This window comes from Camelus dromedarius, chromosome 8, assembly GCF_036321535.1.
Source record: "Camelus dromedarius isolate mCamDro1 chromosome 8, mCamDro1.pat, whole genome shotgun sequence".
NCBI lineage: Eukaryota > Metazoa > Chordata > Mammalia > Artiodactyla > Camelidae > Camelus > Camelus dromedarius.
The window spans coordinates 9302164-9329786 of NC_087443.1; the positions used below are offsets into that span (position 1 = coordinate 9302164).

The 27623-nt window shown below is 39.9% G+C and overlaps 1 non-coding gene and 2 pseudogenes across 1 annotated transcript; 2 read left to right on the forward strand and 1 right to left on the reverse strand.

Annotated features, from left to right (window-relative positions):
- The window catches only part of LOC135321891 (formin-2-like), a 58937-nt pseudogene that overhangs the window by 30037 nt on the left and 1277 nt on the right, over positions 1-27623 (forward strand).
- Positions 5219-6041, reverse strand: LOC105102561 (protein sprouty homolog 2-like; annotated as a pseudogene).
- LOC116156177 (U6 spliceosomal RNA) lies at positions 23092-23200 on the forward strand. The gene has a single exon (XR_004140021.1). It is a non-coding gene; the product is annotated as a U6 spliceosomal RNA (small nuclear RNA).

Here is a 27623-nt window from a genome sequence, read left to right on the forward strand (position 1 = left end):
GCTCAAAACTAGGAAAGCACTTGATTGTATTAAATAGAATCACATTTTTGTAATGATGTTTTTATGGAGTTTGGATGTTTTATTATTTCTTTCTTTTTTCATTTTGGCATAATGAATTCCCAGCTGCTTTTTGGTGGACTGATCAGGAATATTGACATCTGACCCATTAAGTGATGAGTAAATAGCAGAGCATTGTCACTATTCAGAAATCTCTCCCTCGCCAAGTTTTCCTAAATGGTAGCATTGGTGCTGGAATTAAGAATTTTGATTCCTCCACCCCATTGGCTTACTGAGAGAAAGACGGTGGGCAGAAGCTTGATCTGGACTTGTAAAAAAGGGTGCAGCATAAGAGTATGGAGCTGGGCTCTGCCGCTTATCAGCTCTGAAACCTTGAGCAAGTTTCCAAACCACTGTACTCAGTTTCTCCACCTATAAAATGGTGATAAGAATAACATCTCCTGCACTGGGATATTGTGAGAATTATATGTTAAAGCATAGAATTAGCATTTAGAACGGAGTCATTATCTTCCTCATGAGTTTCCTTTAAAACCAACAATGACCCACATCATCAATGACTTTATTCTAGGCTCCTGCCTAAAGGTCTGCAGAGGGAGCCTGGTGCTCATAACCTCCTGTTTTTATCCCAGTCCTGGAGTGATGTGTTTGCCTGTTTTTCCTTTGCACTGAGACACTAAAAGGGGGCCCACACCCAACCCTGCACGTCCCTCTTTTAACATTTAGTGCTCTTGAAACACGGCTTCGTGTTTTCTTGGTGGACTTTACCCCCTGAAATGAACAAAAAATGAGAGATGCCATGTAGGAAACATTGTTCCATGTAGAGCTCTGAGTCTCTTGTGGTACAGAGTACAGTTGATCAAAGGCCAAGGTAGGGTTCCTTAATGCAGAGGTCTTCAAGGCTGAGGGAGTTCTGACCATAATGACACCTGAAAAAACATTAAGGACATAAAACCATATTTAGCTTTAAAAGGAAAAGCGTGTAACTAAAAGTCTTGATCACATTAAATACACTATTTTATTTGTTTATGTTAAAAATTACTTCCTGGTTTGGAAATAGCCAGGTGCAGATATTGTAAGACTGATCAATTTCACTGAGTTCTTTTAACAGTCGTTTATATCTTATGTTTTACATCATTGATTAGGGAGGTGTTTCCATTTTTTTCTTCCCTAGTGTGTCTACCCTTTCTTAACTTTTCTAATCAAAACATTTATAATAACCTTTAAAATTTTAGGGCAGTTTTAACATTATGAAACATTTTATGTTATTGATTTTGTTGTATACTAGAGGAACACTATATGGAAAGTTAATTAGTGATAATCTGGATTTCAGTTTGGTAAAAGACAATAGTTGAAATTGATGCCAGAAAGTTTGTAACCTAGTTTTTCCTTTTATTTGACATAGCTTGCAAAATGCCAGAGCAGCAATTTTTAATATAATAACTTGTCTCCTTTTAAAATATGCATTTTGAAGAGGATGATGGAGGTAAGTAGAAAATAGTTTAGTATAGTGACTTGTTTTTCTCCAGTTGATCTTGTATAAATCCAACAGCCCAACAGCTATTTTGTCCAAATTGTCCAGTGTCCCTTTCTAAATTTTTCCTGCTGTGATTCTGTGGGGGCATTGTCATGTGGGGGCCACAATACCTACCCTCCCTGTCCTAGGCAAGCAGTCAGTGGTAAGAGTGAGAATGTTAATAACATAGTGAAAACCTTGCATAAAGTCTACTGCTTTTAAAAAATAGATATGAATTGCAAGCTTTGATAACATGATTGTGAATAGTGATAAACTTGACAATATTGGTGCATAATATTGTGCAGTGACATCATGGCTAAAATCACTATTCACAACATGTGGTCCTTTTCAATTTTAATTTAAAGTAGAAGAACTCAATGTTTTTGTTTTTTTGGTTTTTTTTTGGAAAAGAAAGACTTATGGTTTCATCTTAGAAGATTGGGTTTCTTTACCTTTTTTTTTTGTCCTCCAACTCTTCTTAATATTGGTTTCTAATTTATATGTCCAGCTAATTCAGATCCACGGTGCTGCATTTTCTGCCTTTGTCATGGACCTGTCTTTCATTTTTCTCATGATCCATTTTTAGAAACGAGTTTTTCTCTACTTTCAAATATTGATGAAGAAAATGACCCTCTGTTAAATGACTCTGAGTGCGCAGGCTGAGGTGAAGCCTCTGTGTCCTTCCCACCAGTGAGCTGCACAAGGGCTGCAGACTCCTGGGCATCTTCTGCTGCCACCCTGCTCCCTAAGGCATGTTTGTGTTGTCTTCACAGAGGAGTATAAGGTATCAATAGTGACCCTCTGTGGTCTGTAGAATGCTTCCTGGAAGGACAAGGCAAGTTAGGAAGAACTAATAAGGAAGTTAGGAAGCAACGTTCTCCAAAAGTTCACAGCAGAAACATTAATAAGAAGAAAACCTTGTCAATGATCGTTTTTCTTCATCTTCTCTCTCTTCTTTTTCCTTTATGTATTTGATTCAACCCACCTCCCTGCTATGGTGGTTTTTTCTTCTGAAGTCCCATGCCATTTTATTTATATTTCTGTCATTTGAATTATTTAGGTATGTAATTTATCTGTTTCTACATATCTGTCTCTTATGTAGACTCCCAACATTTTAAGACCTTTGGACACATATACTTAAATATTTGAGTGAATAATTGAGGATCTTTTGTTGAAAAAGATGTAAATAAATAAAATATCTACTCAGCACATAAATGCAAGTATTTGAGTTTTGTGTGTGTGCTGAAACATCCCATGGACCATTTTAAAGGCTCAGTACCAAGTTTCAAAGATTACTCAACAGATTTATACAAACAGACAATTAACTTTAGTTGATGAATTCATGGAGATCACAATCAAGATGTCTGGGTGTGAACAGAGACTGGATCATTCTGGGTGCATCTTTGGAAAATCAAGGCCCTTATCTTTAGTAATATGAGTGATCAAGAGAGTGAACAGAGGGCTGATTTTAGAAAAGCTGTTTGGGCACAGAAAATCCTGGAGGAAAATATGGAAGGAGAGTTGGTAGAAACATGACAAACTTTTTGTGTAGAAATCCTAAAAATTGTATTTACATGATGGCTGAAAGAATTGTTACCTACTTTGGCTCCAAAAAAGAAAAAAAAAGGCGGGGGGGGGGGGGGTTTGAGCAGCTTATGAATATGTAAAGTGTCCAAAAGAATTATAAAGGAAAATAGATTAAAATGAAAGGAATTTAGGATGGAACAATAAAATGAAGCAGAATGTATTTCAGAAGGACTAGCAGTTTTTAAAGGTAGTTGCAAATTTATCTCTCAGGTTGAAAGTAGAAAGGGAGAGGGAACAATTCTATATCATGCCATGTGTCTGTGAGATTAAAAGCAACAGTCTCAGAAGAACAACTTTTCTGGCCTCCTGTATCCAAAAGAAGTGTTTCTACTGGTTCTTAATAAAAGAGATTCTGTGGGATGAAATGCAAATACAGCATCATCACCCCATTTCCAAGCTTAGTCCCAGTGCTCTAACACATGTTTAATGGAGGTAATGCAGAAATTCTATAAGGGGCCAAGGGCATGTTTGATGGCATTCATCTCAACTTACTGCATGGTCAAGGGGAAAAAATGCTGTAGAACAGATCAGCCATGTCTCCTATAAATGGTTCTCCATGTTCAATTTCTTAAAAAATCAGCCCAAATTTCCCCCTTATATATGCAAGCTAAACCTCATGTGTGGCTATCCTTTGTTGGCAATGAGCAGCAGATCCATACTGTTAAATAATCAAATAAGCAGAATACAAGTTTGGCCCCCTTTAGGGAAATTACATGTTTAACCCCATCTTCCTTTGTGGAAGGATGTGGTATACCAGAATTACAGACCTCCACCATTTGTTAGGCAGCTAGTCATAAGTCATGCTGTTTAAATGAAATTTAATGAAGTCTCTTTCAATTAAATTGACTAGATTTGAATCAAATTAACGTGTACCATTAAAGAAGCTGTAGTTTAATAATTTTATGTAAGTGCATATTTCCTTAAAATGTAAAGTTTGTTCCCACATCAGCTCAGCTCTTCAGTCACAGCCTCCTCTGTGGTGGCCCACGTCCCCACTCATACACTTTGTCAGTGGCCCCAGCGCCATGGAGTTTGGGGAGGGGGCTGCTGTGAGTAGCGGCAGCGCTGACCTTGGTGTGCCCAGGGGGGCCTGGGGAGCCACGCTGGGCTGGATGGGCCTGGCTCCTGGAGAGGCTCCTCTGCCAGGGCCCTTGTCTCCCATTGTTCCGTAGTTGTCATGTACTTTTCTGTCCCTGGGGGTTGGGACTCTGGGATGGGAGTGGGGAAGGGAGGAGGGACTGCCCCAGCAGCTGCCACAGCCACTTTCACTTCAGGGACACTCCCTTTCCTCTCAGCTGCACCCCCTTGGAATCCCTGCTGCGTGGAAGCTATTTGGAGAAGAAAAGTAGCATCAGAGATCTCATGACCCCTGGCCAGAATTAGGATGTAAGGGGCCCTTCCTCTTAAGCTAACTGTGGCTTACAGTGATTTGGTAAATTGCACCTTTATAAACAGAACTGAAGCCTTTATCTTTTCTTCCTACTTGAGACATTCAGAATTTGGAAACTCTTAGGTTCCTAGGAGCCTTTCCAAGCAAATAAGGAAGGCCATTTCATGGCAGATGCGGGAACCTCAGGATATTTTGGAAAATGAGAAGAGAAAAGTGCACCTGGGTCTGCAGGCATTGCAGGTGGGGGCTGGCGGTGGGGCTTTCCTGGCCTTGGGAGGCCTTTCAAAAGTTCAGCTTGAGATCCCTTATAAGAAGTTCCAGCAAGGCCAAACTTAAAAAAGTGTCTTAAAACAAATCATTTTTTACAAAGTGGTGGATCTTCATGTAGATACTCTTTGCACTGAGCAATGTGTGAGAAGCCTGGAAAGTATGGGTTGAATTTTACTGTGACTGTGTGTTATACATGGGGTCCAAAGGGACATCAGTGTCTTGCAGTGAAGCCTTCCATGGGGCAGGATATGGTCTGAAAATGGGCTGATTGGTCCTCATTCTTCTGAATGTGTAACATATTTGCGTGAAGTTTTGTGACTGTGCTGTGTAGTGGGGCACAACTTGGTTTTCTCAGACACAGGTGGTGTTGTGTATACAGAGATATGGTGCATCATCTCTGGAAAAAACATTGGGAACTTTGCAGCAAGTTGTGTGAATTTTTACAGCATCGCAGACACGTTCACCAGGTCATAGCATCCCTGGCACAATTTGGGGCAACCTTTGCTGAAAGTTGACACCATGGACAGGACAAGGAGAGGGAGATGACACTGTGGCAGACGAGCATGCGCAGGGGTGAGACTGGCTGTAGGAACGCAGGTTGTCCTCGTCATCATTGGAACAACACACACACACAGGTCCCTCAGTCAGTCATGATCTGCTCCAGGTGCAGGCACCGCTTGTCCAAATCCAGGCTGACGGCAGAGGCTTTGGGTGGGTGCACCCCTCACACTTGCACTTGCTGCAGTCCTGCCACCTGCAGGTGTGCAGCCCTGAATCTCCCTTGCTCAGCGGCTTAAGCTCACCTGGCTTGTGCTCTGATTTGGGCTGTGCCCTGATTATCCCAAGGAGGAGGATGATCTAAACCACCTCTGTGCAGAGGGGTTGCTTCTGGTGCTTGTCTTCATGCTGCTCTGAGACCCCGAGCTGACCACACTGATGGGCCTGGACAGAGAAGCCCACACAGAAGCCTGGGCCTGTGAGCCCTGGAGCCCCGGGACTGGTGGTGCTCAGGCAGTCCATGGAATCTCTTGTGTTTCTCCTGAGTGGAGGGCAAGGAGCAGGCTTGAGCTCCATCTGGGGACCACTGTAGTGCCCTCTGTGTCCTCATTGGTATTTTGGATGTCTCTGATCAGATCCAGAGACAGCATGCATAACTGCTAGGTGAGGGTGTCTCTGGGGTCAGGCTCCCCATGCTGCCTGCCACCATCAAGGGTGCCTACAACAGGGCTGGGACCCGCTGCCACTCTGAGCTCTGGCCTCCATCAGGCCATGTAAGTGTGGCCCCTCCAGCAGACTTACAGCATCTGAATTTGTGATTGTGGCTTTGCACCAACCTCTCTCCACTGGAGTCTCTTCTTTCTGCAATGTGCAAATAAACTCAGCCCCGATGCAGACTCCCTCCCCCACCATCCAAACTCTACTTCAGTCTGTCTTCTGGGCAATTGGCAGGATGAGATGAGAAAAGGAGAGGAAAGTCTGGAGCAAGTCCCCAGATGATGAACACTCTGCAGGGTTTGGGACTAAAGGCAGCACCTCTTCTAGAAGTGCACTGGGAGTATTTCCTCTTTTTTTCTCAGTGAGTTGGAGGCTGAAGAACCAATAGTGAGTCTCTTTTCCTGACAGATGAGCAAATGAAAAAAGAAAACCTTACAAAGTCCCTAAAACCAGGTGGCCAAGTTATGTGGCCATGTCAGAGTGAGGGGGTGCGGGGTGGCTGGCTGGGCCAGGTTGGGGGTGGGGGGCCTGGGCGCTGTGTGCTCCATCAGCCCCTCTCCTCACTTGTGCTGCAGTGCACAGCTCTTGGCAGTGCAGACTGGGTGTAAGATGGATTTGTTCAGATTCTGTGCCGCACATTAGAATGCTTAATCAGGTATGGGATGGGGTCATTTGGTTGACTCCTGACTATGGCAGGCCACGTGGTTTGGCCTCTTTATGTTGGGAACAAAGGAATCACTCCTTCCAACATTGGCCAAATTCCACCCAATATATGGGCTTTAGTAAGGACTGAACAGTGCCATCATCTTGTAATATTAAACAGCAGTGACTGGTTTGCCACTGACTGGACTCACTGATCAGGAATTTACTGGAGAGCCCCAGATGGAGCCCACTGGGCCTGCAGGTTAGCCTTTGGCCCTGGCTACCACCAGGATTGGTAGATGTGCCTTGGGTTTTCCTTGGGCACAAGGTCACTGATATGTGACATTACCACAGTAAAGTTTGCTAGCCTACCTTATATCCATACCGGATGGAGGATATCTGTTCTTAAGTGGTGTGATTATCTACTCAACTTCTTTGTCCCAAATATAAGATTGGAGAGTGTGACCCTGACTTAGAGGCCTTGGCTAACTTCACACGGAAAGCCCTGAATGATAATCAGCAGTTTTACACTACTGAACATGGAGTTCCCCCTAATGTGGGAGGCAGATTTACAGAACCAAGTGGCATCAGACACACTGATGGCTTCTCAGGGAGAAACTGGTGTGGCTATTCCCGCCACGTGCTGTGTTCACATCCCTGATGAATCTGGAAATGTCTCTACCCTTCTTGATGATGTGAAAAGCCAGATTCAGAATGTTGATGGTGCTGACACACACGGCCCTGAAGTTCTCTTTGATGTCCCTCACTGGTTTTCAAGTTTGTTTTCGATTCCTAAAGGCTGTGCTCTGTGTTTTCAGGGCTATTTCAACTATTGCTTATGCTCATCGATACTATTCCAGGTTTTATATGTTTTCTAGCTTACGGTGCACTGTGTTCCCTGCCTTTGTAAAACTACGGTGACGTCTCTAACACACCCCCCTGCTAAACAGCGTGAACACGTGCATTTTTCCATCAGAAAAACCCCAGAGGAAAGCCCAGTTCAGCAGGAAGCAGCTAGGAGAGAATGATGCCCGTTTCCTACTTTCCATAGATGTGGAAGGAATTAAGAGTGGGAAATACTGCCATCACTGACCACCTGGTATTTATAACTGCTTAAGTGTTCAAGGGTTTAGACGGCCTTCCTCATGCTCTGGCCCACAAGGGTTGGGCTGGAGAGGAGGGGGTGGTTGGGTGGTCTGCCCAGTCCCCTGGTGGTGCTGTGTGCTTTTGCCCCCAACACCTCAGAAAAGGCAACTGAGTTTCTATTTTCTGTATATTACTGTTCATAACCCACCCCAGCTGCACACACCGGCAACTGTTTGTAGTCTCTTGCGGTTTCTTTGTATTTCGTTACTTGAGGTGCAGGGACTGCAGCAAGAGGGCCCAGGTCTCAGCCTACTTCAGTCCTAGAAACATATATCAATCTGCATCTAAACTGCACAAGTTTTTCTCTAGAGCACTTTTCCATAGGCTCCCTTCCTAAATACCCTTTGTTGTAGGCACAACAATATTAGGAGATTCCCAAGGCCAGAGGTAAACATGCCCATAACAACATGCCTGATGGAAGTAAGAGCTGCTTCTGCAAAACAAGGACAACATTGCAACAATCTGTTACCCTGTATGCGGTCTCTATGGAAACTAGGGCCGCCCCTTGAACTCTTGAACTTTTACTGTAAAACCCCCTTCCTTCTATCCTTGGCAGGTTCACTGTCTTGGAGGCACTAGCCGGCTGTGAGCTCCTTTGCCTGGCAAAGAAATAAAACTCTTTTCTGCTTCATCCAAAAAAAAAAGTAGAACTTGTTAGAGACTGCGTCATTCATTTTCATAAGGTATAATTTGTATATGTTAAAGGGGTGGCTTATTTTCCATTCATTGCAGAACAGCCCATCCTCTTCATTTTTCTTGCTGTCCTCTCTGCAAATGTGAAACTCATCCAGGTACATTTTGTTTTGTAAGTCATAGGCTTATTTGTGGTGATGAAGAAATCATTTCTGAAACGTATTTGGAGTTGTTGGGGGGGCCCAGGCATTTTTGTGAGGGAACTTAAAAAAAAAAAAGAAATGGAACATTTAATGTTCTGTCAGGGCTGCTCGTTCTCTTACTTTGTGTCACAGTAATGTTTGTTCAAACCAGGCTTGTTTCCTGATTCTTAAGAAGGGAGAGTGGAGTTGGCAGATGTTGCCCTGTAAGGTCACCAGTTACTCTTTAAAAGCCACCATCCTAGTTAATGAATGGGACCCAGCTGCCGGCTCTGGAGTAGAAGGCAGTTCCCGAAAGTGCTCCTGGGCCCTGGGAGAGGAGAACGTGGGAGTCTGCATGAGGGGCGAGGATCCCGAGGATGCTGTAGAGCTGAGTGGGTTCCTCACACACTCTTGCCCACCTACTCCAGACCTGAGCCGTTACTCAAGCCAGCTTCCTGGTCATCGGCCCCCAGCATGCTCTCTTCTCTCTGCTTGTTCCACGTTTTGCAATTTCTCAATCTTATCTTTACTGTTTCTCTTTCCCTTCCTTTTCTTCCCTCTTTCTTACTTTTACTCTCTACTATCTTCTTTCTCCTCAACATTCATTTTTCTTTCTTCTCTGACTATTCTCATTAATTCCCCCCTTACTTTGTAGTACAGTTATTCTGTATGTTTCTTTCACCTTAAAATCTTGACCCTCTAGAACTCCTATAGTTCAGCTTCTGATTTTGAAGAGAATATTTTCATGTATAAGATTCTCCTAGATGTTGTAACACACTGATTCAAGGAAATAAGAAGTATAGTGAAAGGGATGGGGATGGGAAAATCAATTCAATTCAGGTCACACTGATTCAGAGGGAAATCCACTGTTTAGATGTCAGTGTTCAAAATATCGACTGATAAATCTTTCTAGTTCATTGTTCTGGTCAGCTTTACACATTCTTGTTCACCGTCAGAGTCCAGGAGTTTGCTTTTGGGGGCAGGTCACCAGGTCTAGGGCTGTTAGTGTTCCACCAGGGGACCCTGTGAGCTCCTCCTGCACTATCCACATAGAGAGGAGGAAGGGAACACTTTCTCATCAGTGCAAAGCCCCAGGGCCTTTTCTCAAGTCTATTGTACTTGGGAGGATTTGGAGGTGACTAAAAACAGCAGAAAATAAAAATGTTCCAGTCTGGACAGGATTTAATATTAACTCTTCCTAGCCCTGCTGTTAATGATCTTTCTTCCAAATTGGCTAACTCAGGTGTTAATTTCAGAGTCGAGATTTGTCAGTATAAGAGAAAAGAAGCCCTTTTACTTAACTCAGTGAAACAGTATTTGTCTGCGAAAGGGCTTGTATTTTAAGGCCACTTGCTAATTCTGTGCCACAGTGATGCCTGTTGGTGAGTGACTATTTCCTGGTCTTCTCGGTGATTTTTGTTCTGAAAGAGACTCAGAGCTCAGGTGGTGCCTGTGCCTTCTGTCTGATCCCTGCCCCTCCCTCCCTGCTCAGCTCGCTCTCTTCCTGGTGGCTCCCAATTCCGTGGTTGGAATCACTGGATCATTCTTTTGACCTCTCATTCCCTCCTACAAGTACGCAACAGATACTTTAAACATCTGCTGTGTGCCAGGCACTATTCTTGATGCTAGGGGTTCAATAAGGGGAAAAAAAATCTACAAAATCTCTGTCTTCATAGGATTTGATAAATAAATCAGCAAACAAGTGAATTGAGTTGTATTTCATTTGAGGAGCCACACTGAAGGAATCACCAGGGAATGGGGAGAGCTGGGGAGCTGGCGGGGCTGCTGCTGAATAGAGGGCCCAGGAGGACTGCACAGAGCCCGGAAGGAAGGGGGCAGGGAGCAGGGGTGTGCAGATGCCCCTGCTGCAGAGATCTGGTGCAGGGAGTGTGACTGGTGCGTCCAAAGGCAGCAGGAAGGCCGTGCGGCTGGAGCAGAGGTGGTTAGAGAGGTCGGGGTGCGGGTGGACGAAAGAAGGCCCTTGGGCCCGTGTGGAGATGGTGCTTTAATCTACGTGAAGTGAAAACTTTCAACATAGTTTAACAATATACTGTATGATTTAAATAAGTGCCTCTTATTTTTCCTATACATTGTCACATACATCAACTAAAATTCTACTAAAGTGGAAATGTCTAAAGTGTCCCCAAGAGAGACTGCTGTGTCTCATCAGGTGTCTGGTCTGCGTGCCAGTTTGTGGTGGGGAGCAATGTGACAGGAGACAGACTCTAGTCTTCATCTGGCCCAGATGCTTGTGTTCTGGGCCTCTGGTCTCTCACTGCAAATGCCCAGGATGGACATGATGAGTCATTTTCAGACTGATCCACGCAGCCCTGGGGGTTCCTGGAGGCTCTGTTATGTTTTTGTTTTCAAACTACCATACAAGCTTCACTTAGAAGAAAGTATCCTGAGTTTAAAAAAACCAAACCATTAAAAAAACCAAACCAAAATGTGGACTTGGGTGTCCTTTAGGTTTTCCAACATGAAGAATTTGCAGTCTTGTAGATTCTCAAATGACAAACTTAAAGGAGCAAAATCTCTTATTACTCAGTGCCTCTTGGTGAGTGTTCATTCTCTCTCATTAAAGTGGAAGGTGGATTGTCAAATAGTCAGATAAGACGTTCATCATTCCGTCCTTCAGGACTGGTGAGTTGGCTTCTATCATTGTACAAACTTAAGTGGCTAATATAAAAAGTGAATGTCTTTGCAGGGTACTTCCTGGCCCCAAAACAAACTAGCAATTGAGGGAAATAACCATGATTGATGTGTAAAGAAGGGCATAGTGCTAATCTGATTTTAAAAATAACTGGTGACATTAGGGTTATATATTTTGTGTGTTAAATATGCAGAAAAGCAGTCTTGTCTTATAACATGGAGATATAACTGGGAGATAACCTGCATATTTTGGGTACTTATGGTTAAAAGATATATTTTAGTTAGTTTTGTTTTCTGATCAAAGAAATGAGAAAATTTGCTATTAAATATATTGTCTTCTTCCTTTCTAACCCAGAATCTCAATCTGCTGTTGTAGAAACTCTGAAAAAATAATCAGATGCTGTTCAGGAGGTAAGAAGATTTGATTAGGATGTCAGATCCCTTTCTCTCTTATTTGTCTTAAAATTGTGACAAAGTGATTTCCCTTTCCATCTGCCCGCTCGCTAGGCTGCCCTGTTTCTCAGCCTGCAGGGGAATCCAGGCAGGTGGAAGCGGATGCTTTCTTCTATTCAGACTTTGCCAAGAAAGTCAGCCTTGAGGTGGAACTGAATACAGGTGTCTCAGAATCTGTGTCGTTGTGTGTCCAGCCAAGGAGCTGAGCCCGCAGCAGCCACTCCAGTAGTGAGCAGCGGCCGCTCTGTGCAGGAGAATGTGCCTGATTGAGCTAACAGTCACATGGATAAGATGTTTTTAATGTGTTAGAGCTTTCCTAAAATCAAATAATATTCTTCAGTTGCTTTGGTTGGATAAAGCGTTAGTTTAATTTCCACAAAATTTTTTTATTCTGTTAATAAGGAGGCCAAATTTTATGACTTTCTTCCCTGCACAAATATGCACCTCCTACAATAATAGGAAACACTTATAATTGTGGTTAGCAATTGCTCTTTTGAGTATAAAATCATTTGCAAATTTTACTTACACATACTCCTACTATACTTTTGAAAATAACTTAGCATTTGAAATTGCGAATAAGAAGAATGTTTTCTGGAGTGTGGTCTAAGCAGAAAATGAAACAGTTTATTCCTGGGTTCCAGGCTCAGGTCTGTTTCTGGTTATTTTGTGATAACATACTCAGGCCATCTAGGGCATAGTGTTCATCTCTGTAAAATCAAATAGTTTGCTGATTTTTGAGACTTTTTCCAAATATAAAATGACGTCCCTCTTCAAGTGAAGCAGCCCTGCATCATACATGAAAGTTTGCTCCTCCTGGAGGAGAAATAAGACTATAACATTAGTTTAGAACTTCATTTCATATGTCCATTCCTGTGCTTTTCAGAAATATGGCTAGATTGGTCATTATCATAAGAGTAAAGATTTTCTTAAGGGTAATGTCATAAAACAGGTTTTCCCAGCTTCTTTTTTTAGAGCAGAAACCTACATCATGCTAGGGGACTTGGAGAGGCGTGGTGGGCTCAGCTGAATGTTCATTACTGTGTAATGATTAGCTGATAGTGAATATGATGAAGAAAAATAAAGAGCGGTAAAGAGAAATAAAGTGAGATATAATTAAGAAAAATATTTATAATATCTTTTCATTATTTTTGTGACACTTTTTCTAACATGACTAAGTTCTAATCTGAGCTAACGTATTAGATTTTTCTAGTTCTCATCTCCAGGCCATATCTTACTGAATTCTCTGTTATATATGATAATGCCAAAGAAAACCTGGACAAAAAGTATTCTACACAATCAACAATGATACAACACATACAACATTGCTCTATATATTAAGATTCCAGCTATAATAATTCAAGGTAGATACTCGTGTCTATCAAATTATAGTGATTTTCTATTTTTCTTAAGCTGCGAACCAATAATAAGCAGAAAACCTGATGAACTGGGTGATTTAAAAACAGCTGCTTTTACAGCTTGGAAATGCAATGGTGAAATAGATTGATTTAAATTTCACACCTTCTCATTTCCTTGTTGCCAGTGAATTGTCTGGAAGCTAGAAAATGTAATACACTAATTGGGAGGTGACAGTATTTGGAAGTAATTGAGGTCAAGCACTCAGCAGTGATTCCACTTACTCTTGGAATCACTGACTCTTTGTCATAAGTTTACTTAGGGACTCGTTCTTTCTTTAGATGATGTTTGTCTGTGTCATAAGAGGCTGAATAACTGGCCATAAAATGGGTTCAGGAAAGCAGAATTAATTGCCAATCTTCTGTGCACCTATTCTTTTACTGTATTATCTTATGCAACACTTAGAATAATCCTTTAAAGTAATTATTATAATATTTAACTGATAAGAAAATGATGTTTACAGGATATCACTAGCTTAAGGTCAAAAAACTGATAAAAGGGTAAGAGCCAGGATTTGAACATAGATCTGTTTGACTTTATACCTCATGTTGTCTCCACTGTGATAAAAGTTATATGTTTACATGGGTCATTGCCCTGTGGCTGCTGAATACCGTCTCATGCCAAAATCATCAAAGGATGAGGTGACAAGTTTATGTTATTCTATTCTATTTATACCATTTATAAGAGTCTGATGTCAAGATGCTTCAGAGGCATAGAGAGAAACCGGTCAGGTCACCTGTCCATGTTTAAGTTTCATCAGAACTTTGCTGTGCTAACTCTGGCGCTTCATTACTGTTTAAGAAACCTGACAATTCTGTTTTTCCTGTAAAGCACCTTGCTTCTTAGTTGCTAGATGACAGTCTTTATCTCTGTAAATTGCCCCTGCAGAAGGAAATGGGGGTTTTAAGCCCATTTGCTCTGTGTGAATAATGAACGTGAGAGGTTTCAGTGACCTCCAGGGCTGCCTGCCCTCTCTGAGTTGTGATGCAACGCGAGACCCCAGGACTGCCGAGCCGGGGCGTGGAGCCCGGTGCCGGGCTCCCTCTGGGGTTTTCTTCAGATGCCAGTTCAGGCACCTGTTCTCTCAGTCTGAGCAGCACACTGATATTTGTTGAATGGGTTTTGACTTTGACTCTCTCATTGTAGTTAATAATTCTGAGAGCTCCATATCCCTGGAAGAAACATGACTCATAAAGCCTTTCCTCAGCTGAAAGGAGTCAAAGGCTGCAGTGATGCTCAGAGCAAACCCAGTCAGCACTCACACGAAGAGAGAGAACTACTGTTGCTCCTTGGGTGCTTTTACTGATGCACCTATGGAATTAGGAAGTTTTTAATTAAAATTATTTTCTTTACACCTCATTTATGGATTATTTTAATTTTAAATAATTTGCTCTGAAAATCTGCTGTGTCTAAAGAGTTATTTCATAAAACTGAAATAGGATTCTCAATTCTGTTTTTTATTCTTTGGCATTTGAAATACCATTTATAAACTGAAAATTCTTTTACATTTTTACAGTATATAAATATTGTAGCCAAATGTCATTCTCTAGAAAGTTTTGCTCCTACCTTAAAGATAAATATATGGTAGCAAAACTGGTTACCACCCAGTTTTTAATTTATTTTTTGCTTTTGAAATTACATATAAGATGTGTGCTTTCAAGTTTTTCCCTAAAACTCTTAGCATCTTTCTAATGTAAATGGACTAGTTGAAAGGTAAATAGAATAAAGTTTGATCTTTAAAAACTCTAGCTTTGGGGCAAGAATTGATAAGATCAAGCAATTTAAAGTTAGGTCTACCCACACATTATGATATTTATTAATTGTGAATAGCCACATCTATGACAAAGTGCTAGATAATTAAAAGAAATTAAATAAGATCAATACTCTCTTATCGCATATGTTGTACAGTTTATATGCAAATACATTCTCAAAGGTTAGAAAAATGCTTCTGATTTGAGGGGAGTGGCAAAATCCTATCTCATTCCAGTTTTAACCTCATTTGAAATCGGCTTTAAACTCTTACCCTGGGGTCCTGCTCTGCTCAGTCCCCCTGGGCCCTCTCAACCTCCCAGTGCCTAACTGGGCTGCAGACTTAATTGAGGGATTGAATATTCTTTTCTATTGGTATTCCTTTTAAAGTATCTCCTATAGGGCTCTGTATACAACGACCCCTCAGTACAATGTATTATCAGTTTCAGAAACATCTTTATTTAGGAACAAATCAAGGAAACGCATGTGACTGATGAGGAGCAGCCTAGTCAGTGGTACTTGAGGGACTACTCACATGTGTCTTGGCAGAGACAGGTTCAAAGAGTAAAAAAAGAATTGTTCAGATCAAAAGAAAGGTGTGGGGAACACAATTCTGAAGAAAAGAAATGGAGACATGAAAACAAGTCACTTGAATTTTATTAGAATTTATTAGATATATCAAAATGTTGGAAAAATCATTGTTTAATGTTAAGTTCCTGCTAAACTCTAAGGCAAAAAAGGATATGAATTCACATAACTTAATTATAAAACCACAAAACCACAATTCACAAGACAAGCATACAGCTAAAATATAGACCAGAGTAAGAAACAGAGGGGTTCAAGAAGAGAGGCAAAGGCGTGGCTGAGGCCCCAAAACACGGTTACTCTTCCTTGAAGTTTACCTCAGACTCTGCTCATTCTTAGGTGCTTGATAAGCACTTTGGCTCAGTGAGTGTGGGGAGGGCGAGGTGTGGCTGGGGAGGGCAGAGACACAAGGACACCCTTGTGGAGGCACCAGTTTTGAAAATGGGTAACACTTTGGCAAAGTGTTCAATATAATGCATTAAGAAAGAGACAGGATTTTTCTGAAAAGTATTTATTTTATGGAAACTCTAAGAGAAAAAAATTAGACATTTTAGTGTTAGAAATAAAGAAATAAGAGAAACTATTCTGTCAATTTTAAGAATGAAAAGCAGCAGGCCCCTGGAAAGCAGCTACAACTTGAGATGAGAATATGAAAGAAGCATTAGAGGTCACACAACGTTTTTCTTTTCTCTGGGGCCATAGGGCTTACCGTGAAATGAAGCTGTGTGTTTGCTCTACAGAGCCTTAGAAGGTATGAAGTTCCTTTCCGTTGGGCAACGTTGGTAATGATCTGGGGAGAAAGGCAAATTGTTCAAGCAGCTGATCTAAATTGACAACTGGCCGATAAAGGTTCTTAGCTTATAAAGGATGTTTATCTTTTACTGAACTTTGTTGGACATCTGTTGATGTACTATGTGCAAGGTAGTTGTGATAGGTACAGAAGGAAATACAAAGAATTGTAAGGTCCTGGGCTTTTCTGTATATATGAAATGATTTGCTCGATGTAATGTGATTTTGTCAAGGTATTTAGTGTATGTTGCACTACAGAATTTAAAAAAAAAAAAGGGAACTGTTGAGAAATTGTAATTAAGGACAGCTTTTTAGGAAAGGTGCAACTTAGATCAAGTCCTCAAAGTCATCACTTCTGGACAGAGGGAGGGAAGAAGAGAGAGTATTGCAGATGGAGAAGAGAGTGAAGATATAGAAGTAGAAGTGAATGTGGTGTTGAGGCAGGGAAGACACTGACAGGTGCAAGGGTCCAGGGGACATGAGAGGCTGCTCACTCCATTCCTCCAGCATCTCAGTCCCCCTCTGGTGCTCCTGCCTGTCCTGCCACCCCGTAGCCCCACAGCCCTGTTTCAGCCCAGCCCCAGCCCAGCCTCAGCCGTGTCGGGTCACCACAGCTGTCTCCCAGCAGATCTCATCACTTCCAGTCCCAACCCCTCCTGATCTTTCCCCCACAGTCCTCCAGAACTTTCTTCCTGAAATTCAGATTTATTTGTATCTGATGTCTTCTCAGACCCATTTGATGACTGCTCATAGGGTCTGAGAGAAGAGTCAGACTCCGGAGTTTGATGTGCAAGGCTTTCCCTTGCCTTCCCTTGCCATTAGCCTTACCCCCTACTATTTCCTGCCTGTTTAGTTTGTTCTAGCCTTGAAAAGACAGTCAGGTTTTCTGAAAACTTTAGCATTCTTCCTGTCTGCTTTTTACATTTTTTTCTTCTGCACTCCAAGTGGCCTTTTTAATCCACTGAATTTCTGTTTCTTAATCTAAACTCATGTCAAACTTCACTCCCTCTTAGACACTTTCCCAGAGAGGCCTCAGTCTAGAGACTCCTTTTGATGTCTCTTCTGGGATCCCTGCACTTGCCTTACTTTCCCATAATTGGTGCCTCATGCATGTCTCAGAGGCAGTAGGGCTCCTTAGAGCTAAGACTATCCATATTCTGTTTGCCCCTCCAGTATCTAACACAGTGTCTGACATTTCTGGGCAGATCAGAAAATGTTTGATGAATGAATAAACATACTGGAGACCACGCTGACTCAAGCAGAGGTGCTTATTGGGGAGAGGTGGAAATTTTGCTTATATTCACAACATAGTGATTGAGCATCGGGCTCTGAACCAGTGTGCCTGGGCACAAATCCCAGTTATTCCACTTTTAACTGGGGAACCTCAGCCATGCTTTTTATTCTCTATGCCTTAATTTCCTCATCTACAAACTGGGGATAATAATAACTCCTGTCTCATAGGTTTCTGTGAGATTTAAATACATTAGTTTTCATGAAGGGCTTAGAAGAGCTCCTGACACATGGTAGGTGCTCAAATTGTTAGATGATATTTTGTCATTATTATTGTCATGTCTGAGCAGTACTCTGGCTTCCAAAGTTGCTTTCTTAGTGCAGTAGATCCTCATCATTTAGAGATTCTGTATTTGCAAGCCTGACAACTAGCTAGAATTTATTTACAGCCCTGAAACCACTGCTTGCAGGCCCTTCACTTCATTTGCAGACATGCGCAAAGTGGCGAAAAACTGGCGTCACCTGGCGTGCGTCTTCCCCAGCCACGGTGGGATGAAGGAACACTCTGCCTTCTTGCTTCAGCTAATTCTGTAAATAAATGTCTTTTCTGCTGCCTATTTAGTGCCACATTTTCCACCTTTTTGTGCTTTCTGCTGAAGACTTTGCTATTTAAAATGCCCCCAAGCATAGGGCTGCAGTGCTGTTTAGTGTCCTAGGTGCAGGAGGGCTGTGGCGTGCCTTATAGGGAAAGTGTGTGTTACATACAATGTATACATTTAATACAATTTAAATATATTTATTATATTAAATAAGGTGACTTTAGAAAATGTTGTAACTGGAGGCTTGTGGGAACTGGACACTTTTTCCCCAGAAGCAGCGGTTCAGTGCTCACTAATTCATTGTTCTCGGTGACTTCATAGAACATAACTGAATAAGGGGAGCTGACTGTATCCCACAGAACCCTCACAGTAGCCCTTTGCAGTAGGCAGGGGAGGTAATTAGGGTATCCACTTTTTTACAGGCTATGAAAGACCTTATGAGCCAGGTAGAGAATTTATAATGTTTTATGCTCAACATAAAAGCCATGAGTTTTTGAGCAAGGATGTACCATGATGAACTCATGTTTAAGGACCTTGTGAGAGAATGTCGTATTGATAAGAAGAGGGAGACTAGAACCAATCAGGAGGACCAGATCCTAAAACTCTCAATTATGAAGTGGGGAGATTCTGAACTAAAGTGCTGATGTGATAAAGAAAAAGTAGCAGCCAAAGGCTGAACTAATGGATTTGGTAACCATATCTAGAGTATAAATTTAGGCTGTGGTTCTCAAAGTGTGGTCCCTGGAGGAACAGCATCAGCATCAATGCAAAATGCAAATTCCCGGGCCCTGCCCCAGGCCTACTGAACTGGAGACGCGGGGGGTGGGGCCCAGCAGTCTGTGTAAACAGCCCCTCCAGGGGATTCTGCTGCACATCAAGTTTAAGAGCTAATAAATTAGAAACATTAATCAAAGCTACTGCCAAGCCTTGAGAAAGTGCAAGGCAGAGAGGTGATATTTATTTATAGGATAAGATGCATTTTAAATATAAAGAAAAAGGAAAATAGTCAAATAGAAATATTATGTCAATTATTCCTCAATAAAAGATAAAATTTAACAAAATAGCAATGATAACTATGCAGTCTCAATATGGAAGTGAAGTATTGTTGAGAGGGAAAAACTTGCAAATCTGCAGGACAGAGATGAGAGATTTAAGATGAAAAAATTGTTGAGCTCCTCTAGCACAGAGAGAGAGGATTGTGGGCTACGGACAGAGTCTTGGGAATTACTCAGGTTTGGTCCTGTACTCCAAAAAAATTCAAAAGAGAGAAGAGAAAAGCAAATGGGGAGGAGAGAGTGTAAAATCATAGAAGCCAAGTGAGGAGAGGATTTTAAGAAGGAAGGAGTGAGAAATAGTTTCGCAGCCTTTACAAAGTCTAGGTTGGAGCTGTAGTGTTGGCAGTGAGAACACGAGGGTCACCAGGACAGCAGTTCCAGCCGAGTGGCAGCAGGGTCAGAAGGTACAGCTCTGCCCCTCTGAGTAACATTCCCAAGCCATTGCATTCGATTTTCTGTGAGCTTTGTTGTTTGGAACTTTAATGATGTTGGAGGCTAGTTGGGTTTTGACGCAGGGAGGCAGCTGGGAGGTGAGACACTAAGCTGTGTTGTTTGTGTGGATCATCAACGAAGGGAAGCTGTGACAGACTGTTTTTCTTCCTTGCACGAACTGGGACAGTTAAGGAATGTTTTGCTTTGGAGTATAGTGCAGGACCTTGCCACAACGCAGGTCATGGGAGAGAAAATTCAGAAGATGTGAGGGAACCAAAAAGACTGTTTATTTCCATTTTTTTCTGACTCCTTTCCTAAACATGCTGTTTATTACCTCCACTCTGGTCATTCACTAATGATGGTGACTTTAACCTTTCCATCAATCAAATTATCAACTACTGCCATAGGTGTTTAAAGTTACCCAGCCAGTTATGATTTCTGACTTATCCCTCTCCTCTCCACCTCACATTTCTCATCTAGGCAGTGAATGGTTCGGAAGTGATTTGTCATTTCCATTCCAGTTCAAAAATATTACAATTTCAATAGCTCATCATTTCCATTGTAAGGATTCCAGAAATGCTATTTTACTGCTCTGTGAGAAATGATTTTCCATAAAATGTTCTCATTTAAGGCATCCTGGGTATGTTTTTTACCAGTTACCATATGTACTGATATTCCCTTATTTCTTGAAATTCCTTTTCAAAGTTGAAATTTTTTTTTGAATTGCCAAGGAAAGTTTTATTTATTTTGTCCTTGTGATAATTTGAGTTTTTCCCAAGAATTTGTAGCTTTTTCTTTTTTAAGAATTTTACCTTTGAGACTTTTATTTTTATTTTTTAAACTTTTTTTTATTGATTTATAATCATTTTACAATGTTGTGTCAAATTCCAATGTAGAGCACAATTTTTCAGTTATACATGAAAATATATATATTCATTGTCACATTTTTTTCTCTGTGAGCCACCATAAAATCTTTTATATATTTCCCTGTGCTATACAGTATAATCTTGTTTATCTATTCTACATTTTGAAAGCAAGAATAAACAAATGGGACCTAATTAAACTTACAAGCTTCTGCATAGCAAAGGGAACCATAAGTAAAACAAAAAGACAACCTACAGAATGGGAGAAAATTTTTGCAAATGAAACTGACAAAGGCTTGATCTCCAGAATATATAAGCAGCTCATACGACTTAATAAGAAAAACAAACAACCCAATCCAAAAATGGGCAGAAGACTTAAATAAGCAATTCTCCAAGGAAGACATACAAATGATCAATAGGCACATGAAAAACTGCTCAATATCACTAATTATCAGAGAAATGCAAATCCTTTTCAAAAATTGAAATTTATTGTAATTTATTTCTGTGCATAATTTTATTCTATTTTAAAATCTGGATTTCTTTTCCTATAGAATAATAGCATGTATTAGCTTATTGTAAATCTGGAATCTCACAGGTTTTCTCCAAAACCTTAGACTGTTCAGAATTTAGAGCTTGAGAAATAAAGAGTTAAGAAATAAGTATGTGTCTGTGAAGAGTAGAATTCATATTTTACAGCTATCTAGAGGTATCCTAACTTGCCAGTAACATGGCCTTAGAATTTTGCAGAACTTGAAAATCTGAATATTAAAGAAAATGAATTACATAGTAAACATAGTAAAGTTTCAAAGATGAGCAAATTTAACTTTTCAGCAGAAGTTTCCGTGAATATATCTTAGCTTTCTTTTTGACAGTTTTGGCCTTAATATTATAGTAATGTTTCTTTTTCTGGGAACCAGATAATCTTTATTTTGAAAATACTTTGTTGAATGTATTATTTTTAATGGCAGCTTGTATTTTGTGATATTCAAGTGATCAAGCAATTTATAAGAAATAACCAACATCACACATATAAGATTATACAGAAATGAAAGAATTTTGGCTGACTTATTGTACACAATTGTTCAGCCAAAGTAGACGGCAGACTCTACCACTTATACTAATTTATGGGTTTGAAGCAATATTTAAAAAATATAATGTCAAATTTGGTGATATATAAAATAAAATACTTAGTATGCTGAATAAAATAGATTTGTCATCTTTCCTCTGGTACTTGCCCCAGGACCTGGTCACCCACCAGTTGGTGGGCAACAACCCTGGGGCCACCTGGACCCTGACTCTGCTCATCAGTGAGCTGTTATTAGCCCCAGCATTCCCCCAGCTTCTGCAGTCAGCTCTCTTGTGACCCAGTTCTGCCAACCAGTGGCCAGCAGCCTGTGTACAAGGCAGAACCTGGCATCTAAGTGGACCAGGAATCAATGAAACCTACCCACATAGCCAGCCCACCACAGTAGAATGATCCATCCCTCATAGAGGGAACATACAGCATAGAGCTTGGATGATGAGAGGGGAGTGTGCTGCTGGAACAGGATGTCTCCTGCAGAGGGACACCTCTGCAAGGTCCTGAAATGCAGCTACTGTACCAGACACATAAAAATAAAAACAGAAAGTTAGGCAAAATGAGGCAGCAAGGAACATGTTCCAGACAAAGTAACAAGATAAAACCCCAGAAGAAGAGCTAAGTGAAGTGGAGATAGAGAGTTTACCTGAGGAAGAGTTCAGAGTGATGATGGTAGAGATGATCAGAAACTCAGGAGGAGAATGGATTCACAGAACAAGAAAGGAGTTTTTACAAAGAGTTAGAAAATATGAAGAATAACCAAACAGAGATGAAGAATATGATAACTGAAGTGAAAAATACACTAGAAGGAATCAACAGTAGACTAAATGATACAGAGGAAGGAATCAGTGAGCTAGAAGACAGAGGAAATCACTGATGCTTAACTGAAAAGAGAATAAGAATGAAGAGAAATGATGATAGTTTAAGAGACCTCTAGAGCAGCATCAAGCACACTAACAGTTACATTATAAGGGTACCAGAAGGAGAAGGGAGAGAGAAAGGGACTGACAACATATTTGAAGACATACTAGCTGAAAACTTCCCTAACTGGGAAAGGAAACAGTCACCCAAGTCCAGGAAGCACAAGAGTCCCAAAGAGGAGCACACCAAGACATACTGTAATTAAATTAATGACAAAAATTAAAGATAAATGGATCATATTAAAAGCAGCAAGGAAAAATCCACAAATAACAAACAACAGAACTCCCATAAGGCTATCAGCTGACTTTTCAGCACAAACTCTGCAGGCCAGAAGGGAGTTACACAACATTTAAATTGATGAAAGGGAAAAACCTACAACTAAGGATACACTGCCCACAAAGTGAGCATCTCATCAGTAAAGGCAAACATACAGTAAAGGTAGGAAATCACCCACACATGTAGGAATGTTAAAAGAGAAAAGTAGTAAAGTCACCTGTATCCACAATAAGCAATTAAGGGATACAAACAGTAATTAGATGTAACATATATCAGAAACAATAATCATGAGGGGAGGAGAGTACAACTGCAGGATTTTTAAAATGCATTTGAAATTAAGAGGTCAACAAACTTATAACAATCACATGTATATATTGCATGCTAAATAAAAACCTCATGGATGCTCACTTCGGCAGCATGTAGATACTGAAATTGGAATGATATTGAGAAGATTAGCATGGCTACTGCACAAGGATGACATGCAAATTTGTGAAGCATTCCATATTTTTTGGAGTTTGAGATTTGTGAATTTTAACCACTATATATAAAAATAGATTTAAAAAGCCAAACTTATTCTGTATAGCACAGGGAATATCAATATTCAATATCTTGTAATAACATTTAATGAAAAAGAATATAAAAATGAATATATGTATATATATGCATGACTGGGACATTAGGCTGTACACCAGAAGTTGACATATTGTAACTGACTATACTTCAATTAAAAAAAAAACAAACAACCTCATGGTAATCACAATCTAAAAATATATAATAGGTACATTAAAAAAAAAGAATCCAAACATAATATTGGAGGATAGTCATCAAATCACAAGAGAAGCAAACAAAAGAAGGAAAAAGGAACAAAAAAAGACCCACAAAAACAACCCTAAAACAGTTAACAAAATGACATTAAGGACATACATATCAATAATTAGTTTAAATGTAAATGGGCTGCATGCTCCAATCAAAACACATAGAGTGGCTGAATGGATACAAAAATGACCCATATATATGCTGCCTACAAGAGACTCACTTCAGATCTAAAGACACACAGACTGAAAGGGAGGGGGATGGAAAAGAGTGTTTTCATCCAAAAGCAGCATAATACATTCTGTTCAAGTGCACGTGGAACATTTTCCAGGATAGATCACATGATAGGCCACAAGTCTGGGTAAATTTAAGAAAAATGAAATATCAAGTATCTTTTCTGACCACAATGCTACAAGACTAGAAATCAAGTACAAGAAAAAACTACCAAAAAAAAAAAAAAAAACAAAAACAAAAAACCCAAACCCACAAATATGTGGAGGCTAAACAATATGCTGCTAAACAACCAATATATCTATGAAGAACTCTAAGAGGAAATTTAAAAAAATACCTGGAAACAAATGAAAAGGAAAATATAATGATCCAAAACCTTTGGAATACAGCAAAAGCAGTTCTAAGAGAGAAGTTTATAGTGATACAAACTTGCCTCAGGAAACAAGAAAAATCTCAGTAAACAACCTAACCTTACACCTAGAGGATTACAAAAAGAAGAACAAACAAAACCCAAAGTTAGTACAAGGAAAGAAATCATAAAGATGAGAGCAGAAAGAGATGAAATATAGAGTTAAAAAATAATAGAAAAGAGCAATGAAACTAAGAGCTGGTTTTTGAAAAGATGAACAAAATTGATAAAGCCATAGCCATATTCATCAAGGAAAAGAGAAGGGCCCAAATCAATAAAATTAGAGATGAGAAAGGAGAAGTTACAACTGACACACAGAAATACAAAGGATCATAAGAGATTACTACAAATACATGCCAATGGAATGAACAACCTAGAGGAAGTAAACAAATTCCTAGAAATGTACCATCTTTTAAGACAGAACCAGGAAGAAATAGAAAATATGAACAGAACCAGTTACCAGCAATGAAACTGAGTCAGTAATAAAGGAAAAAAAAAAAAAAACCCTACATACAAAAGTCCGGGACTAAATGGCTTCAAAAGTGGATTCTACCAAACATTCAGAGAAGAGTTAACCTATTCTTCTCAAACCATTTTGAAAAATTGCAGAGGAAGGAACACTCCTGACCTTGTTCCATGAGGCCAGCATCACCGCGAAACCACAACCAAAGATATCACACAAAAAGTAAAATTATAAGCCAATATCACTAATGAATATTGATGTAAAAATCCTCGACAAGATAGTAGTAGAGTGAAACCAACAATACATTTAAAGGATCATGAACCATGATCAAGTAGGATTTATCCTAGGGATGCAAGGATGGTTCAATAACTTCAAATCAATGTGTAATACACATTAACAAACTGAAAAATAAAAACCATATGATCTTTTTAATAAATGCAGAAAAAGCTTTTGACTGAATTCAGCATCCATATATGATATACACTGACACACACACACAATGGACTATTACTCAACTATAAAAAAGAATGAAATTCTGCCATTTGCAACAATATGGAAGGAGCTGGAATTTATTATGCTTATTCAAATAAGTCAGAGAAAGACAAATACTGTATGAAACCACTTATACTTGAAATCTAAAAAATAAATCAAACTTATGCATATAATAAAAAGAAGCAGAAGCACAGATATAGAGAACAAACTAGTGGTTATCAATGGGAAGAGGGAGGTAGAGAGGGGCAAAATAGTTTTAGGGGATTAAGAGATACAAACCACTATGTATAAAACAAATATGCTACAAGGATATATAGTACAACACAGGGAATATAGCTAATATCTTACAATAGCTGTAAGTGGAACATAACCTTTAAAAATTGTGAATCACTGTTGTACACCTGAAACTTATATAATCTATTTTTATTATACCTCAATAAAAATATTTTTTTAAATTGAGTTTTGGAAAACTTTACTAGAATTTACAGAATGTGTTTCCTCAAGTAATTTTTTATATGTTCCCATAAAAGGGAAAATGAGAGCATTATTTACATTCTAGGATAACTCAAAAAATACTTATTAATTCTTAATGGTCACTTTTAAGGCTATTCTGGAAAAATGCAAATACTCTATATATTTTACTAATGCAGGTTCAGGAAGAAATTTTGAATATTTGTACTTTCTGGATGAATTTGGGAGCTAGATTTTTGGCTTGTGATTTCCTGTAGCATTGTAATTGGAGAGTGGAATTAACTCTCAGGATATTAGTGATTGTTTATTAAAGTTATTCCTTTTACTATGGACTATTTAGAGAATATATGGCCTAATTTCCCAAACTATGCATTGTAATACTGTAGTCTTGTGTGTAGACATTGGTGAGAAATAGTGACTTAGATTTTCTTTAAATATATGTATGAATACCTACATTTACATATAAATGATAAGAGCCTCACAATTTTGCCTGTGTAAGGTGTGTTATATTCCTTAATTAGTTGAACAGTAAATGAGTTTCCCTTGCAGCTTCCTTGTACAGTAAGAGCTACCTGCTGTTCTTTGATTACAGGGCAGTAAGGGCCTCCTGGCAGGGCCGTGTCTCTGAAGGTGCAGCTTCTCTTTAGCTCTCAGTGAGCAGCATAAATGACCTTCAGCAGGTGAAATGTTGTAGTAAATACAGCGTTTTTAGGGAAGAGGTAATGGGTTAGGTTTAAGACTGTTAAGCTTATACCTTTCCTATTCCCATTAAAAAAAAAAAAAAAACTACTTCTGAAGATTTTGAACAAATATACCCATAGCACCAAAATACTTCATTTATAGTAAATATATGCATTTCTGTCTTGTCTGCCTGTAGCTTTTCCACTGCAAATGGGTTAAGTACTTGTTTTGGATTTATAAATAGTAAAGAAAAAGATTTGATAAGGTTTTTTTGTTTGTTTTTTGTTTTTGATTTAGTTTTTGACAAGCAAGATACAAGTTTAGTTTTACACTTCATATCATCTTTATATTACCTATTAATTATTCTTCCTCAGTAAATAAAGAGCAGGTCTGCAGGGTCAGCTTCAGGCTCCCACGTGGGGAAGATAGTAATGTCTGTGTCTGTGGGCTGTGGCTCTTTACGGCGGCCTCTATTGGGATCATCTTTGAAAAGCCCTGGGAAGCTCTGGAGAAACAGTTCGCAGCACGAGAACTCGCTCCCTCTCATCCTTTCAGTCCAGCCCCCACTGAGCAGTTAGTTCCCAGCCTGTGTGAGCAGCTGCCTGACACTGCAGCTTCACAGCTGGAGTCTGTGCTGCCTTCTCTGGTACCTTCTCTTGTTCCTGTTCTCCTCCTTTTTCTCTACCCATTCCTCTTTCTTCTCTTTTATTTTTACTCATCTATTATTCCTATTTAATTTACCCATAGGGCTTTTCCCTTTGATTTGGGTAGCAAAGCATTCTTTCCCTTAAACTGTTCCTGGTCGACTGCATGCCTTGGGAGGGCTGGGCACCATTTGGATGTGAGGGTGATTCATACGTTGGCACAGTTGTTCTCAGCTATCTTGACAAATTGTGAAGAGTCCAGGGTACCACTTTCTGAAATGCCTCGGGTCAAAATTTGAATCACAGTGAACATAATATAAGCTGTATTCATGCACATAAGACATACGCCCATGGCCATATAAATCACAAGTATCTCGCATGATCTTACTGAAGACCTTTTTAGAGATTACCTCTTAAAGGAAGTGATTAACTTTAGAACTTAGAATTTAAAGTGTCTTAAGGGAACATTCTACTACCAGGTGTTACCGGGCAGGGAAGCGAGTAGCGTATTTTGGAAGTAAGTTGGTTCATCACTCAGAATTGTCTCCCCTCTGCTCAGGGGTCTACTTGTCTTCCATGCTTTCATTCAAGGATTAGACAAGGACCTTAGGACTTTATGGTAATGTGTGTCCCCACTCTGAAATCCGAGGGTGGAGAAGAGGCGACACATAGAAATGCTGATAGTATCTTCCCACGGAGGGATCTTTTCAAAGTATTATAACCAAACA